Source organism: Lissotriton helveticus, chromosome 11 (genome assembly GCF_964261635.1).
Source record: "Lissotriton helveticus chromosome 11, aLisHel1.1, whole genome shotgun sequence".
NCBI lineage: Eukaryota > Metazoa > Chordata > Amphibia > Caudata > Salamandridae > Lissotriton > Lissotriton helveticus.
In genome coordinates, this window is record NC_136072.1 from 882,389,963 (window position 1) to 882,408,504 (window position 18,542).

General features: G+C 42.8%; 1 protein-coding gene and 1 long non-coding RNA gene across 2 annotated transcripts in view; one reads left to right on the top strand and one right to left on the bottom strand.

Moving 5' to 3' along the window:
• Nucleotides 1-18,542, top strand: part of SCARF2 (scavenger receptor class F member 2) — a 629,499-nt gene that overhangs the window by 172,534 nt on the left and 438,423 nt on the right. The gene's annotated exons all lie outside the window — the stretch shown is intronic.
• Nucleotides 2,855-11,145, bottom strand: LOC144791276 (uncharacterized). Its single transcript, XR_013602347.1, has 4 exons — nt 11,052-11,145; nt 10,848-10,964; nt 10,216-10,472; nt 2,855-6,488 (listed from the first exon to the last, which is right to left on the bottom strand). It is a non-coding gene; the product is annotated as an uncharacterized LOC144791276 (long non-coding RNA).

Sequence of the window (18,542 nt, forward strand, 5' to 3'; positions counted from 1 at the left end):
GTGGAGAGGGCTATCAAGTGACAGAATATTCTTAGTGGTAGTGAAAACAGTTAACTTAAGATATGGCAATGGAGTGGAGCGAAGAACCTGTGGGAAAGAATGAAAGAGCAGGATTTAACTCATTGCATTTGTGTTTGAATTGTGACTAGACTGCTGAACCATACATAGAGGTGCTCTGATTAGATGGTGAATTTGATTTGAAAGGAGTTAACATGTGATTGGTCAGAATATCCTAAGTGTTTATGTTGGAGATTTCTGATGCGTCTCGGGTTGTAGTCTTTCAGCAAGGGAGTCCACAACGAATGACATAGCAGTCATTGTTGATTACAGCATTTCAAAAGGTGGCCTGTGTTTTCCATGTCACCTAATACCAGCATTCTGATGCGATCCTCCAAGGAGCTGGATTTTGTCAGAATTAGCTTTTCCTTGAGCCTTCGGCACTCGGCTTGCTTGTTATCAGCACATCTGGTGAACCTGAAAGTGTGATGCTGAAAGATTAGGCGCAAGGCATTCATAGTGGGAACATCATTGCCTGGTTTATTAGGAACCCCACCCCCAAGAACATTCGGTAGGGATACTCTGATTGTTCATTTCTTAGGCTCATCAAATTCAGACATACTTCTACCCATACACTGATTCCTTAATAGACTTTGCGTGTCATCAGAGCTCACAGTGACACCTTTCTTCCTCAAGCGGCGTCCAAACAGGGCTTTCCCATCATTTCTATTTGCATGGCAGTAATTCAGAGTCTTGCCTCTTGAGATTTTCTAAGATGTGGGTTTAATGTCTACAACGGTGTAATTGGGGCCCATCCAGAGCCTATAAAAGAAGAATTGGAGAAACAGGGCTGGTGGTGGGGTAATGCCAGAGAATTGTTATGTGGGAATACGTATGTGCTATGCAAAACGAGCTAAGCTTCTTTCAGGTGTTCTTTGTATGGGACATATGCTTAAAAAGAGAAAAGAATATAACATTTTTCAAAATGTAAAGTGACACAATGTTGTAGTGTAATATCCTATCACTGATATGGAAGACACAGTTGTAACCTAATATTACTTGGATTTGTAAAAATGCAAATTTTTATGGACTATAGAGGAATGGGGTGGACTCTAATATCATTGTGTGGACTTTGGGGTTTGTTACGGAGTTGACCTAATAACACTTATGGCCTCATTACAATGTTGGTCGGAGTTGCCTTCGACTGACACTGACTGTCAAGGTCTCTGGACCGATCAACCTTCCGTCGGGTGCCCCGACACTGAAATTACAATGCGACCGCACATACTCCCATTTCTCTATGGGAGCTTGTGCTATGGCCGTAAACCGGCCACAGTACAAGCTCTCTGGAGATATGGGAGATTATGGTAATCCCTGCACCGCGTGGCAGGCACCTTAAGGTGCCTATCCCACAGTGCAGGGATTGGTGCCCCCACGGTCCCCAACCGGAAGCCGCAGGAAGAAGAGAGGCTGCTAGGTGCCCCCAAAGTCGCTTTCCGACAGGCTTTCCATGTCGGAAAGCCCGGCATGGAAAGCGTGTTGGAATTGTAATCCCTGCAGTGGAAACCCCTTCCTAAAGGGATTACATGCCAGTTCCAACTATCCAATGGGCTCCTTTAGCCTGTCGTAATCCAGCCGGAATGACCATCTGGTTTCACTTCCGACCACCTAGATTGCAATTAGGTAGTCAGAAGTGAAACCGTAGATGTTGGCCGAAAAGCCTGCGACCACAGGTCGGAAGCTTTCCGACCAACATTGAAATAGTCCCCTAAATGTGAAGTTATATTAAATACATTTGTACAGTGCGTGTTAATAGGTACTCAATTGACATATCAAAGTACTCTGGGCATGATAGATGGGCCTCAGTTCACCAAAAAATCTAAACAAAATCCACACCATCTACAGTAATGGCCTAATTCACAATGGTAAATTACACTTTTGAATAAGTTTACACCTTGTAGTTAGTTTACTACTTCTGGTATTCAGCTCACCTGATTCACATAGGTAAACTTGTACTTTAGTGTAAGTTTATGATTTCCTGCATTTCAGAACATTTTTTACGAGTGGTATCCTTGAATGCCTATCTTTTTATGTGCGGAGTCTCCACAAGGAGACTGGATACTCTACAGTCATAAAGATACTAAGTTCAAGTTTACCTTTGTGAATCCGACTCTCTGAGTGCAAACTTACTACAAAAGGGTAAGTTACCTGTCTCCACCCCCAGAGTAATGCACCTGGATTACTCTTGTGTGGATGGTGGACTTTCCTCCCTAAACCCCTCCCTGATGCTCCCTTACCCACTCCTGCTCCTTGCTAGTCCCAATCCCTTTAGTAATCCCATTTTTCCGAACCACTCCCTCCAGTCCCTGCCACATTAGCTATTAAAACAAATTAAATTAAAACAAATACTTGCGCATACTTACGTTGAGGTGGAGAACTCTGCACATCTAAGTATAGGCAGTACTGAGTAGTAAAACTCCACATGTAGTTTGTGAATTGCAATTTATAATGCATTTTGTAGTACTACAGAACATACTACAATGTGCAATTTGTGAATCCGGCCCCAAGATTTTAGGGAGATCAAAATTACTTACCCTCTTCCGGTACCGTAAAAAAAGACATTAATTAGAATGAGATAAATGAAATAGCTAAACCTAACTGTAGGTGGTTTAAGAGATGTGATGAACAGGAAAGGCTGCTATTTTTTTCTTTTGTTCTAATTTGTGAAGCAGAATTATGACAATATCATGCATATATACAAATCAGTAATTTCATTTTTGATTAGAGTTGTAAGTACATTGAAGGCATATTAGCCTTCACAGCCATATTTTGTACAGAAAACAACTGATGTTACAAGTCAATTCAAAGAAGCTTTATTCAACTATGCAAGTCATAAAAGCACTACAGATAAAAGTTAAAAAAACAATATAATAGTTAAAATCTAAGTTAAAACGTTTGTGCAAAAAATGGCAAGTAAGGCAACCAGAGCTATCGCTATATGAAACATTATATGACATGACAGGATTAAAACACATAAAATACAGACAGTCCTGTAAGCCTTTGCAATCATATTGGGCCCCAAAGGTCACGTTATGCCCACATGCACCTACATGATGGTAACATTTTTTATCATGTTTGTTTTTCAGCCACAGTTTGTTTGGAACGAATGTGCCACATCCACCTCAAGAATTTTTCCACAGGGATTGCGTACCTAGGTGATGGATCTGAGAAAAGGATTCGCAGGGCTATGCTGTGTGATCTTATGCCCATATTCTTACCAAGATGTGGCAGCCAAACTTCGCGCTGGCCGGCGTAGGCGGGGCAGGCAAACAGCCCATGCGAAAATTATTCAATATCTTTGGTACATATATTACATTTGTTATCCCCGGTGGAAGACCATTTGCCCTTCAGGGGCAAGGATCCTGATCTGAATTGGAAATAAAGTTTTCGGTCCAAAGGCTTTTTAATGATATCCCAATAGGGCTCAAGGCTCGGGCGTGGTTTTATCTGAAGAAAGTGCCCCAAAAGTGAGGTGGGTTCATGGCGCATAAACTCTTTGTGTGCAACTTTTTCCCAGTAGGTTTCTTTGAAGCAATTTTTTGACTGGAAAATTGAGGTAGAAGGCGATTCCGACAGGTGTGATAATCCCATTTCATTAATTAGACTTCTCAGATCTCGCAGCCAGCTGATTTTGTGGAAGCAATCCAGATTGATAATATCCCTTAAACCCTCTGTATATGCTGCCAGTTCCAGAGTACACCATATTCTATGTCAGTATAGAATTGGCCGTAGCCTGACTAGATCCACCAGGGCTTTCCTGCCTAGGTCATTCCTTAGGGGGAGGGTAGGTGTACTCTTAGGCAAACTGGTAATAGCATGCAGGAACGCATTCTCTGCAATTGTTAGCTGGGTCAGGTTCTCTAGGTCCCACAGCTCAGCCCCATAAAGGACTGAGCTCACCACTTTGCTGTTATAGATTTGAAGGGCTTTGTCAGAGAGGTTTTAAGTTGCTTTCTCAGGGTGCCAGCTCACTGCCGTTGCTTTAGTGCCATGACTTGGATGTGTGGCTTCCACCTCATGTCCTTCTGCAGTTTGATTCCCAGATAAACAAAAGCATGTTACAAATAAAGTTAAGAGAAAGGAATACAGAAATATCAAGGAAAGAGAAGAAGCAACAATATAGTGGCAAAATGGTACAGGGTGTCCTGGCCAAGCATACATGTGCAACAATGAAATTATTCCTAGAGTTACTTTAAGCTATTCCAAATATCTTCTTAACTACCTGGAACTCTTTTTGTCACATTACTGAATTCTTTAGGGTAGAAGGTTTGCACAAATCCTAAATCTAGTCCTCCAAAATGGCACTTATTAGGTTTCGCCAGCACAGCGCAAGTGAAACCTATTGTATTAAATATATACTAAAAGGGACTTACATCCCACCTTCACCACTTATTGGTCCCTGTGCTTGTCACTTTACTTTTCCTCATTTCTATTGGTTGTAGGCATTCTATTTTCTGTTCTTCAATGTGTGCTTTTTTTATCATTTACCCTTTGGCAAAGTACCGCGTTCTTTCACTTTGTGTGGAGCGTCTTTTAAGCGTTTCAAGCAATGATCATGAAAACAAAATAAAGTCAAGAGCTACTCCCGTGTTTTAAAGTTACAGTGCTGCACAAGTGCTGTGAGCCTAGTGCGCTGTGACCGCCAATGTGCCTTTTACTTCTTTTCCGTGATCCAGATGAAGCACACTCTACCTAGTGCCGCCAGGGCATATCGCGTGCACTCCACCATCCCCCTGGGGCACAAGCAGGCATCCATTTTAGTACTTGTTCTTTCCCACTGTTGCTTGTTCATATTGATATTGCACATGTAGAGACATGTTTGCATTAAACGTGTTTACTTACTTACTGAAAGAACAGGTTGATACTTGCAGACCATTGGCACCATGTTCGCCATTGTTACTGTCTCACCTGTGTGCATGCCCGAGAGTCAAAGCCAAACCAAAACTTGCAGAGCTCTGGTACAGCGGGCGCCGTTGTTGCTGTCCTGCCTGTCACTGTGACCCGGCCCACAAGGCCAGGCTGAAGTTTGCAGTGCTGAACAGCCAGTTCCATTTTAACTATCCTAGCTGTGAACCTATTCGGGAGGTCAGGCTGAAGCTTGCGGAGCTTGACAAGGTGGGCTCCTAGATGGGTCAATAGACTGCAGCAGAAAGCGGCAGAGCCCAAATTGGATTTGGACGGCCACAGATAGGCATCTCTCCGCTCCTCGCATAGCAGTGTTTCACTCTGGCTGTCCAGCAGCAGTGACAATAAATATTTCAATAATTCCTATATGAACAGGTTGCATTGTAGTTTGAAATTGCGCTGCAACTTGCTCATACAGGAATTATTCAAATATTTATTGTCATTGTTGTCTGCGCGGCCTGCCCATTTCCAATGTTTACAGTGCCCCTTGAAGAGAGACACTGGTGACAGATATTCCCTCAGCTGCATGTAATGCCAAGGACTCCTCTGGGCACAGTTTCTGCAAGTCAGTAAATACATTATTACTACACTTTACTCAGCACGGACATGCCCAATTATTTGCGTAATATAGCATTGCACTTGTCATAAAAAGCGCTTTGAATCGGTCAGTAGACATGCAAGCACTCAGCAAAGCACCTTGATGAGTGCCTGTCTCCAGCCATCAGTAATATTTCACACTTCTGTTGGTGGATAGCTATGTAAGTTTAACATTTTCTGGTGGGCTGTGTGATGGTCTGTCAGTCACAAATTTGAACCTCGGCACAGTGGATCTAGTATTCCCCAAACGTGTGGTCTATACATTTAGTATAATTAAATTGGATGACAATAATCCGCTGTTTATAGTACTTAGGTGTGGAAGAAGAGTGGCAAGAACCTGTGTATAAATTATTATTAGGTCTCTAAACAAAGAGAGAGGGACCCAACAACCAAAGGGGTAGGGTGCCAAAAAGACAGAAGTCTAAAGAAAAATCCCCTTTGGGTAAATGTCACACACCAATCATCAATTTGCCACTGACATTCTTTACACACCAATAGGATGAACAAAGAGAAAATGTAAAAATACAAAATATAAAAAAAAATACAATGTATTCAGAAAATCATTTAAAACATATTAGACACAGTATCTAAGGTGGTCATTAGGTCCTAGTAATCTTTCCCTATCACAAATACAGTTATAATCATTTAAATTTTTTTTACAATTTCAAGCAAAATATAGCATGCACAGAGACATCATAGGAAGCAAACACAATTGGGAATACAATAAGGAAGAAATGGTTCCTATTTATGGAGAGAAACTACAGGGATCAATTCTGATTTATATTCCAATCTTCATTCAGACAAATTGTCTCCTCAGACTTAAAGTAGTTTCCACTCTTAAAAGCATCAACGCGTTTCGGTGGGCAAATACTATACAGCCAACACCTTTTCAGGAAAACATAATAGATTCCCGATTACCACATTACAATCTGTAAAAAAATAAAAACAATAAAAAGATGTTTTTTAATCCAACCACATAACCACTAACATATCACAGTTATTACAGATAATTACATAACCTCATTGTTTAATAAGTTCATATCGCTGGTGGTGCTCAGAATTAAGATCAAATGGCAAAATGCAATCATACTGTCACAGCATTCATACAGCAAATATATCAGGTAGATAGGGCTTAGAAAACCTCCATATAGATCAGGGGTACTCATTGTACGGCCCGCGGGCCAATAGCGGCCCGGCAAGCCTTCCTTTGCGGCCCGCGGACCTTGCACACATCCTACCGGTGATTTTTTTTTTTTTTTTTAAAGTGTCAACAAACACCGCCGGTTGGATTCCGAGAGACTCTGCTCTCTGGGGGCTGGGCGATGTACCGGTAATAGAGTGGAGATGCAGGGGCGCTAAGGAGAGGCAAAACACAACAAAGCCTCATTTGCAAGTAAATGGTCTTTAAAAGACCTTGAAGTACTCGGGCCGTACTATGAGTACCCCTGGGCTAGAGATAGCACAACATTAAATTGTGGCAACTCCGGCAGAAGGCGACTTGCGTGTCCTACCCCAGGCAGACATAACAGTTGTTAATTTAGGAAGACGAGCCGGCGGGGACGGGCTTCTCATGACTTTTGACTTTATGCTGGCGAGGAAATGGCCATTTCCAACCGGCTCACTGCAACTAAAACAAGACTTTGAATTTATGCGGGGTGTGTTGTTTGTGTGATGTTTTGCCAGCGGCCAGTGCGGTGTTTGCTAGCTGTAGTGATTTATAATCTGTGAGGATTAAAAAGAAGAGAGGTTTATATTTGTAAATAGACGCACAAGATGCGACCCCTGTCTCATGGAACGAGAGCCACTGGCGTTTTGAAATAATTTGCAGATGCTAAAAATGGATCTTTGCGCAAATACACTTTTATATATTATTTTATGTATTTTTTTAAAAGTTTTGATTCATTGTGTGCGTGTCTGTATCCTTATATGTCTCAGCTTGAGTAAGACACCGCCGGTTGGACTCCGAGAGACTCTGCTCTCTGGGGGCTGGGCGATGTTCTGGTAATTGAGTGGAGATGCAAGGGCGCTAAGGAGAGGCGAAACACAACAAAGCCTCATTTGCAAGTAAATGGTCTTTAAAAGACCAGTGAAGTACTCGGGTGCGGCTCTTTGTGTGCCCGGGGAAGCTGTCTGAGACGGGCTGCCACACGGGGAGGGGGGAGTGAGAGGGGGGAGAGGGGACGGGGGAATTTGCTGAAGCCCTTTCGGCCAGGCTCTGGGCTGGCGTGGGTGCACACTGCACACTTACAAGTGCAGGAATGGCTAAAATTATTCCTCAAACCGTGACCATCCCACGAACACATCATTGAAATAGCTCACCTCACAGAGCAAGCACGTGTACATGGGCATTTAACATTTTTTATTTTTTATGATTGGAATAAAGAGGCTACGAAACTTAAAGCACAACACATTTTAGGTGGTCACAATTCAGTTAATCACGAGAAGAATCAGGAATGTCGTGCAACTTCACATAAGGCTGCTTTGGGTTACTTCTCCGTCATGAGAGGGCCTCAATCTAGAAATGAATGTTGCTGAACACTTGGTAAGATCACACACAGCCCTACTAAGTATTTTCAATTAGTACACAACCTTTCAATTTGTGAGATATGCTAATTGTACTTGCAAAGTTTTTTCTTTTTTTAACGCACTAAATTACGATTTTGACAGCATTGTTTTCACCTACATTTGCCCACAAAGTACATAGATACTGAAGGGGAATCATACATATCCCTGTACTTTTATGGTTCACAACCAAGCATACCTCTCCCCAGGACTGTTGCTGCTTCCCGTGGTACTCATAGTGAGGCGGGCAGGCCTTCCTTGGCAGCCCACTTACCTTGCAGTTAATGTACCCATGGCCCTCCAGAAACCCACTTTCACCAGTGACAGAAGAGAGTGGAGAGGAGAGAGAGATGAAGAGAGAGAGAGTGGAGAGAGAGAGGAGAGAAGGAAGAGTGGAGAGAGAGAGAGTGGAGAGAGAGTGGAAAGAAAGAGAGAGAGAGTGAAGAGAGAGGAGAGAAGGAAGAGTGGAGAGCGGGGGAGAGAGTGGAGAGAGAAAAAGGAGAGAGAGAGTGAGAGGTTGGTGAGAGAGAGTGGAGAGAGACTGACTGACTAAGAGAGAGATAATGATTTACTGAGAGAGTGATTGAGAGAGACTGACTGAGAAAGACTGATAGAGACTGACAGAGAGAGTGACTGATAGAGAGAGAGAGAGTAACTGACTGACAGAGGGACTGACAGACTAGCTGACTGACTAAGAGAGACTGACTGACAGAGAGATTGACTGATTGGGTGAGGCAGACTGACTAAGAGAAAGACTGGCGGAGAGACTGATTGACTGACAAAAGAGAGACTGACTGAGAGAGACTGACAGACAGAGAGACAGAGTGACTAAGAGAGAGAGACTGGCTGACTGAGAGACTGACTGACTAAGAGTGAGACGGACTGGGACAGAGAGACTGACTGACTAGGAGAGAGAGAGACTGACTGACTAGGAGAGAGAGACAGCCAGTCTCTCTCTCTCAGCCACTCTCTCTCTCTCGTAGTCAGTCTCTCTCTCCTAGTCAGTCAGTCAGTCTCTCTGTCCCAGTCCGTCTCACTCTTAGTCAGTCAGTCTCTTAGTCAGTCAGTCAGTCTCTCTCTTAGTCACTCTGTCTCTCTGTCTGTCAGTCTCTCTCCCTCAGTCAGTCTCTCTCTCGCAGTCAGACAGAGAGAGACTGACTGACAGAGAGAGACTGACTGAGAGAGTGACTGATAGAGAGAGAGTGACTGATAGAGAGAGAGTAACTGACAGAGAGAGAGACTGACTGACAGAGAGAGAGACTGACTGACTAGGAGAGAGAGAGACTGATTGAGAGAGACTGACTAGGAAAGACTAAGAGAGACTGACATAGAGAGTGACTGATAGAGAGAGAGTAACTGACTGACAGAGAGACTGACAGACTAGCTGACTGACTAAGAGAGGCTGACTGACAGAGAGAGATTGACTGACTGACTGAGAGAGACTTACTGACTGACAGAGAGAGAGAGACAGACTGTTTGACTGGGAGAGACAGGGACTGACTGACTGAGAGAGACAGAGAGAGAGACTGGCCTCAGCAGTCATGGAGTTTGCTCCAGTCCTCTTGACTTTATGCAGTTTTTCGTCCATGCCTTTCCACCATTGAGTTTGCAAGACATTGCACGCTATTGCGGGGCTAAGGATGGGCCAAAAGTAACCCTGTGACGGAATTGGGGTAAAGTGTGTATGAAGCTATGCAATGCCTGTTAAGATTGCATTGTCTACTTTTTTAAACAGAGTTGATTTTTTTACTCTAGTCCCGCCCCCATTGACCCCGCCCCCCACTGACCCCACCCCTACCAGTGCGGCCCTCGGCCACAAACTACACTGTCATTTTGGCCCCCGACAGAAAGTTTGTGAGTACCCATGATATAGATGGTGTCATGAACCAGAGTAAATACAATGCCATATATATTATACTAATTCCAGGGATTAAATCAGACATTGCACAAGGTCATTGGTGCATTTACCCCAATGGCGGTAGTAACAGGCCTTAATAAACCCAAGCTACGGTCAGTGACAGAGACCCAACATACAGCACACACTGTTGCTTTAACATTTTGGCCACACATCAAGACAGAGTCTCAACAAAGTACCTGTAAGTCCTAGGGCTGAAAAGACCTCCAGAAATCGAAATTATTTGAAGATAAAAATGTCAATATCTACATCCAAGATAAAAATAAAAGGACAGAGTCCCAGTTATTAACAGTGTAAGAATGTCATCCTTTCATATTGTATCTATTTACCGGGGTTTCAGACAAACCTCTTTTGTGCTGGCTATTCTCGCATCGTTTTTCTAAGGGAAGGTCGCACAATATTCTACGTGCTGACAACTTTTGGGTTCGATAAAGATCTGAAATTTAAAGAAAAAACGTATTTCAATGCTAGCCGAGAAATTTTCGCATAAACAAAAAAAAAAAAAAATCTAGCTAAGGGCTATCGTTCAGAAAAATTAAAAAAACAGCTGCCAGTACCCAATCCATAAACACTGTTATGCCTACCATTTTCACTACAAAGCATGACTTCTTTTTGGTAGCACTTCTGTCAAGCAGCGGGAAAGCTTGTTTTAAATTTTATTACCAGAACTCGCCCACTTAGTCGAACCAGAGGCCACCCATCACATTATGTTCATAGCCGTTTGTACTAACACGCTCACCATGAGTTACTCAAAAGCCAATATGTATGTTTACACCCTCACTCTGACACCATATAAAGTCGAGCATATTACCTTGTAGTGCAATGATGTGCGAAAGAATGCGCGGTCCAAATTACTCCCGCGTCTGTCAAAATGCACTTAGATTATCTCAGAGAACCCCGCATGTAATAAAACAGTGCCACCAGTGGTCTAAAAATAAGAATATTGGCGTTAACACTCCCAACATAAGAAACGCAGAGTACATTAACTTTAACTCGGAGTCCCCGCACCACATACCTGTATCTCTCGTAATCGAGGTCACGAGGCATACGCCTCCGGAAATATTCAAAGAAAGCGAGACAATCCCTGCAACCTAGTTCCGGCATTTAAATACCTCCGAATCGCGGCAAAAAGAACCGGATAGACAACATCTGTTTCCGGTCACGCAGAGACAGAAACATCTAGAGCGTCATTTAGCAAATACGTTCCGCCATTTATAGAAAGTGAAGATAAACTAAATCGTTCTATCTGAAATATGAATTGTCGATTTGTAAGTCTAATTTCCTATCTTTTTGATAGAGCACAATAAAAGAAATTATAATATATCTCAAGCGTAATGACACTAAAGATTTCTTCCATAAAATTCAAAAAGTCTCACAAAATCACGAACACAATACCGTGGCCCTGACATAACTCTAAGCAATTGACCAGTGTTTAGACTTCTAAAATTATTATTAGGTTTATTAATCCATGGATGTTTATTGAAATGCATTTGCACACCTCTCTCCACGCAACAGTTTACATACCGCAGGTATGGTGCCACTATATACGTGTCCATGCATCGGTTTGTTGTATAAAACTCTGCCAGTCTCTCAGTCCTAAGACACAAAATCTGCAGTTATCAACTGCACAACGCGCGCCTCACCATGCGACACCGCGTCAATTGATGTCTGAGCACCCCCTCCCCCTGGGCTTGTTATCAGAATTAACCAATAAATCCTAATCAACCAACCCTGTGTGCACAAGCTTGACACCAAGAGTCAGTCATCATTCTTTTCATGCCAATGTCCCATTTCTGTTCACTGTTAATTTCAATGTGCTACAGAAGTATCCCTTATATTTCTCGGTATGGTTATTTATTATTATTATTTTATCGTGTGTTTTTTAGGTTGAGCCTGGGCAGTGCATGGGCTGCTACGAGGAATGCAGTATTGGAGTATGGCTTTAAAGCCCCACCCACTCTCTGCCCACATTTTTATTAGGCTTGTGTCATTGTCCTTCGTAAACGATGGCTTCCGAGTGATTATAGGCTTGTTAGTTCCTCCTCGGTACCACCTTGTCTGTATTTGCTACCTTTCATAATCCATACTAATATTATAAAGAGAGAGCCCAAACTTTTGAGGCGGGTAAACTCAGTAACCACAGCACCAATCACAACACCCAATACAGCGTTGGAAAGGGCAGTTGCAGCAGAAGGACATAGGCTATGCAGACGGCCACCGTATTTTTATTTTTTTTGCAGAGTTTTATATAGCGCAAACTTGACCCGAACTGAATCAGGTATCAGAGCGCTTTACATAGCACCAGTTACGTTACATGAGGACACACATTCATTTTTTTAGGCACGGGGAGATAAAGTGATTTGCCCAGAATCACAGGATGTTTGGTGTCGTTACCAAGACTCGAACCCAGATCCCCAGGTCCGAGGTTGAGCGCCTTAGCCGTTAGGCCAACTCCTCTATACATTTGAAAGTTAAAAGAACTGTGCCAGCAAAGTAATCCCTTGTGGGCGTGTCTGCGTTGTGCTGTGGGCATGGGCTGGGGTCGTGATTAACGCTGGGGGCGTGTGGTACCGCCATCACATCGTGGGCTGTGGGCATGTGCTGGTGGCGTGACAAATGCTGGGGGCGTGACAAACGCTGGGGGCGTGTGTCCGCCCTTCATGCCATGTGAGTCGTACATACAACCGCCAATTATGTTGCTGCGCAGCATCAAGGGGCCCGCTGGGGGCGTGAGAAACGCTGGGGGCGTGTGTCCGGCCTTAATGCCATGTGAACGCAATTGCGCCGCATCACGGGGCACGCTGGGGGCGTGAGAAACGCTGAGGGCATGTGCTACGTTCCGCCCTTCATGCCATGTGGGTCGTTCATTAATCAGAACATCGTCTGCTGTGGCTGTGTGCTGGTGTCGTGACAGCACACGGCCACAGCAGACGTTCACCTGGAGGCCTGGTGAGTAACGTTACTGCAGCCTCTCCTGCGCGCTGTTACTGAACTCTCTTATTCAACGAAATTACACGCGCCTGCTACCATCAACCAGGGCTCTAGCCGGGCTCAGGCGGCAGATCAGTACACTAATTGCACGCGCCTGCTAACATCAAACAGGCCTGCATCTGAGCCTCTAGCGGGGGAACAGGCAAATGAGCGTGTCTGCAGGGACAATTACTGCAGCCTCTCCTACTCGCTGTCACTCAACTCTCTCATTAAACGGATTTACCCACGGCTGATAACTCTCTCATTCAACGAGATTACACGCGCCTGCTAACATCAACCAGGGCTGTAGCCGGGCTCAGGCGGTGGATCACTACACCAATTACACGCGCCTGCTAACATCAACCAGGGCTGCAGCTGGGCCTTTTCCATCCCTATTCTAATGAAACAAAAAATTTTGTCCACCGCAACATTTTAAAATAAATTGCCCTTGCCAAATACACACATTACACACATTCTATTTCATACCCGGACAACATCGGGACGGGCTGCTAGTGACTTATAAAGGAAACAAAATGCGTGGCAATAAATGAAACACAACATAGACTTTTACTTGGTTTCAGTAACTTAAATTGCACAACTGCTCACCAAGCTAAAACTTACAACAAAAAATAATTTATTATCAGATAGGCAAAACCTATTGCATTTATCAGTGCTTGCTACTGACTGCCGCTATTGTAAATTAATTCTACTGTTTAGATAAAGCCAATGAAATTCTACGTGGATTACTGAAAAGTTTATGAATGGTATCATATACAATAGGATTCCACTACAATACATGCAAGAGTATTTAATACACACATTGCTCTTTTGGTCTCCATATGAAAAAGTAAGGGTCATCTCTTGTTTTTAGTCATTTTATGCACAACTTGCCAGTTCTTTGTTAGTGTCACTTTCTTTTTTTACTAATTTGTCTATCATATGTTCTCATAATTGAAACTCAATCAAGAGGCAATATTTACTCTTGTGTTTCAATATGCAATGACCTTTCCACATTAAGTGTTTTAATCTTATAACATTCCATATCAAACCACATACTCTCCTTCTTTTTATAACAATATTTCTTCCAAGCAGTTTTCAGACTGGACCAATCTGGAAACATTTAGTCACAATTACTTTTACATCGTCATACAATAATAATGTATTATGCTCTTCCATAGATGGACACAATGAGTATTTTGTGCATAAAAGATTAACAGAATTTGCAGTGGAGGGACAGAGGGTGCCTCCATTTCAGGGGTACAGATAGAAAAGCACATGTCAGTGACCCTATAATCAGTTGCCCTTAACAGCCAGTATCTTCATAACCTGGTTTAAAGGAACAATAGTAACCATGGTTGGGTTCGATGTGAATGCACCCATGACCAAGAAAGACTCTTAAGGTACTAGTGAAAATCATCAACAACCTGGAGCACCTTGAGTAAACTCACAGACCTTTCAGTTCCATAAAGAAATAACAGATTACGAGAAAAAGTCAAACAGTGCAAGAGTGGCACAGCTTTCCTTTCTGACAAAATATTTTTTTTTATCTCTGCCTGGTTCTCCTTCTTTATTCCTCTCTCCACTTCCTTCTTTCTTGTCCCTACATGAAATACACCCTCATGCTCTCACTTTTAGTTTCCCCCTCTCATTTTTAGGTATCGCAGACCTGCATTGCAATGTGCATGCGCTGCTCGCTCTGCGAGGCTTATTGTAATTGAGGGGATTTCAGAAGTGGAGTTGAAGCCCCCCCCATCATTCTCATTGGCTGGCGTCATTGTTTATGCTAAACGCTGGCTTCCGATTGAAAATGAGGCTTCTTTGTTACCGCCCTGTCTCCTTTTGGGATGGCCCATCCGGACCGGATCATTTGTTTCCGGCGTTACACGGTGGGCTTTATATGGTGAGTGAACACTATTTTTAACATGGACACTGATGGGGACTTTGGCGGCTGCAGTGCTCTGCGCTCAAAATTGTATGTTTTTCATGTATTACATTAAGGAGCGCGGCGCCTGGCGCCTACTAGGGACACCGCGCTCACTTTATTTCTTTGTTTGTTTTTTGTTTACTTTAAAACTGAGCGCCGCACCGCTTCAAGGACACCACGCTCGGTTTCGTTATATGTTTTTTAACTTTAACACTGAGCATAGTGCTCGCTTTAAGGACACTATGATCAGTGTTAACGTTTTTAAAAAAAAAAGAAACCGAGTGCGGAGGCCTTGAAGCGGTGCCGCGCTCAATTTTAAACTTAACATAAATGCTTGTTTTTTCACCTCAGTGGTGCCCTGCGCACCAAGGTACTCGTTGGCTCAGAGGACATGTCCACATACTCATTCAAGCCCATTGCTTCCCTAATTGTGGTAGTAACTGCATAGAACATAGTTTCTTTGCCTTTTTTCTGGGTGCCACTCAGTCTCAACTCAAACTGCTTAAATCGGTTGATTCCTGACTTCTACTTCGCTTATCAGCAAGAGAAAGGGAAGTGAGAGAAAACGGAGAAGGCATGGCGCTACAAATGGGGAACCAGGTTTGAATCTCGCGGTCAGCTCAACATCCCGTGTTTCTGGGTAAATCACTTAATCCGCCCTTGCTTAAAAAAGTAACATGACCTTGTGTAATGCTAATTGTTGCTTCTGTGAAAGCGCTCCAATACATAGCGCCACTGTGCAACGTCTATGCGCTGACCGGGTCACACTGCTTTTTTAAAAAACGTTAAGACACACTGCATAGCAGCTAGCGCTGCTGTCTAACATGTCTAAACAAGCATTTGCAATGCAATAGGTATCGCGTTTACGCGAGTTTAAGCTATTGGCATTGTAAATGACAATGCCTTTTATTTATGTTTTAAAAACGAAAATTAAAATAAAAGGCATTGTTATTTGCAATATCAATAGCTCAGACTCACGTAAATGCGAGACCTTTGCATTTCAAATGCTTGTCTTATTTTATGTCACATACGCAGGGCAGGGTCTATCAGAATGGCTATTTTAATAGAAAAATGCTTCTTTCATGTTATGTTATCCCATATTATGTCTCATATGTTGTATATGTTGTATTCTCACATTATGCTGTGCTACATGATGTTATTTGATGGCATTTGTGTGGCACACAATCTACCACTGGTATTGCACAGCAGGACTATCAATAGTCCGGGCCTGATTTTCCATAGTGTTCAGAGGTTTTATTCACAAAGCAGAGTGTGATTTGGCTATAGACGATGTGTGATTATAAAACTTCAGTGGGGAGTAACAAAAGCAACTAGACCCAGGGAGTCCTGGTGTTTCTCCTTTTTTTTAATTTTCATTTTTTCTTGCATCATCTCAAACTTCTTTTATTATTCATATCTCCCGCACAAGCCTTTCTAAATCCTTCCCTCTGACTCTTTCCCCCGCCCCCTCCTCTTTACTCATCCCAAACCTCCTCCTGCTGCTATGGTCGCTAAATAAACACTTTCTAGACCCTTCCCTCTTCTATCCCTCCACTATCCTTTTTTAATCAAAATAACAGACTACTAATCCTTTTCTGGGTCCAGAGTAGCGTGCTACTCACCAAAAAAAAGTTTTGACGCCTATTTATCGGTAGTAAGCGCTATATAAATGCAATTATAATTTCAATTATTAGCCATAGCTGTCAAAAGTGTGTACTAATAAGACTTAATTAACTCCAAAGGGTCATTGAAGCAGTCTTTGTCTGAGACATCCTGACAGCCCATGAGGCTCTCATTAAGGAAGCAAGATGTAAATTCTGTGGAATTCTCTCACCCCACATTTTCAGTCAAGTGAGACGAGTGAACTGGGCCGGCTCTAGAGCAGTGCAATTGGTGCCACCGCTCCAGCCATTGACTTGTGGTGGGGGCACCACCTGCTGCTACGTTCCTTACTTCCAGCTATTTTCAGAAATCCATTAAAAGGTCATGATAACTCCAGTGATTAATGATCTTCCTGGAGAGAGATGGAGTTTTGTCTTGTGAAAGTTTGACTCCTAAGGGAGCTCAGAGGGTTAATATGGCTGCTGCTAAGAACGTGTGCCATGTAGATCACAAAGTGCATATAATGTTAATAGGTCAATGAGTTACTGCTTTTGTCAGATATGTTTTTTTGTTACTTGCAGTTTATAAGTTAAAATCCGAATATATAAATGAGGTATTAACTGTCATCAAAGAGCTGCATGCAAACTGACCTACATGTTTTTTTGCCCGGTCTTTCCTTAACCTAATCTTGCAAATGGGTTCATTTGGGTAGAATTCATTATTATTATTAAAGAGAACCCCTAATAATTAGTGTTATGTTTTAAATTCTGAATTTGTGCTTTTCCAGACCAAGGACTCTTAAACTATACTGCCTACCAGTATGGACGACATGTGACTCCTAATCTTGTAATCCTCTGTTTTATGTAACATTTCCTATACACTGATTTAAACGTGTGATTTTCTCTGTTAAATGTGTGTATGATGTTCTCTCACACCTCACACTGGTATGAGTGGCACTATAAAACTAAATGAATCTGAGCGACTGGTTATGGAGACTTGAGGGGCACTGTTAAATGATGGTAGAGAGGGAATCTGTGGCAGCAGGGTTCATTGGGGGGCGCCAACAAACATTGTCGCACAGGGTGTCACCAGTGCTAAAGTCGGCCCTGCGAGCGAATGTGCTACCAAACATAACCTCTTAAACAAACGTAGTTTATATTAGTACCTATCTTTATGGGGTATAATCAGTACACAAACTTTAGGCATTTTGCATGTAAGCTGACGTGACTCACCGCCCAGAACGCAGTGTACTGTAGCGGCGTCAGACCAAAATGAAATCTATAATCAAGAAAGTTACTGCCCTATAATTGAGAACTGAACACAAAATGAGACATTGTGTACTGCAGTGTTGCTACAGATTTTAACAGTAGTTCTGTCTTTTGACTCTATATCCCATGCCAAAAGGGGAGGATGGCAAACTAACATTTTAACAGTACATATTTTAAGGTATAACTTTAAAGCTGCAGCTTTTTTGGTGGAGGTGGAAGGGGTAGCAGGCAGTCGTATTTCTTCATTATTTTTCAACTTACCGGGCACTGCTTTGTTTCTTGATGAAAGTGTTAATTTGCCCATCACCAGAGGAAAAAAGTGATTGGATGTGAAAATGAAGCACCTTCCTCCCATTGAATTAAAAAACGAAGCTCTTGGGTGCACAGGAATTTTGCAAAGTCTATCCGTATCACAAGCAAAAATTTATTATAGCATGCAAAAGGGCCAAATTTACAGTTCTCCTCCACAGTATAGTGCGCTTTACTGCCCCCTGCTGGTGCTGCCTTGCCTCACCACCTTAAGGACTTGCCGAACCTGTTAGTAGACCACTACCCTGGAGGCTGCTTAGACCATTCTGACATATCCCTTTTGATGTCAACTTGTGGAAAGTGGGCTGTGAACAAATACTCTTGAGGGTTTGGGGCAGTAGTGACATAGACGCATGTTAAATAACTAAAGATCATTGATCAATTCTCACCTTTGACCCCTATACCTACCCTTCCTCTAGACTGTCCAGCTGGA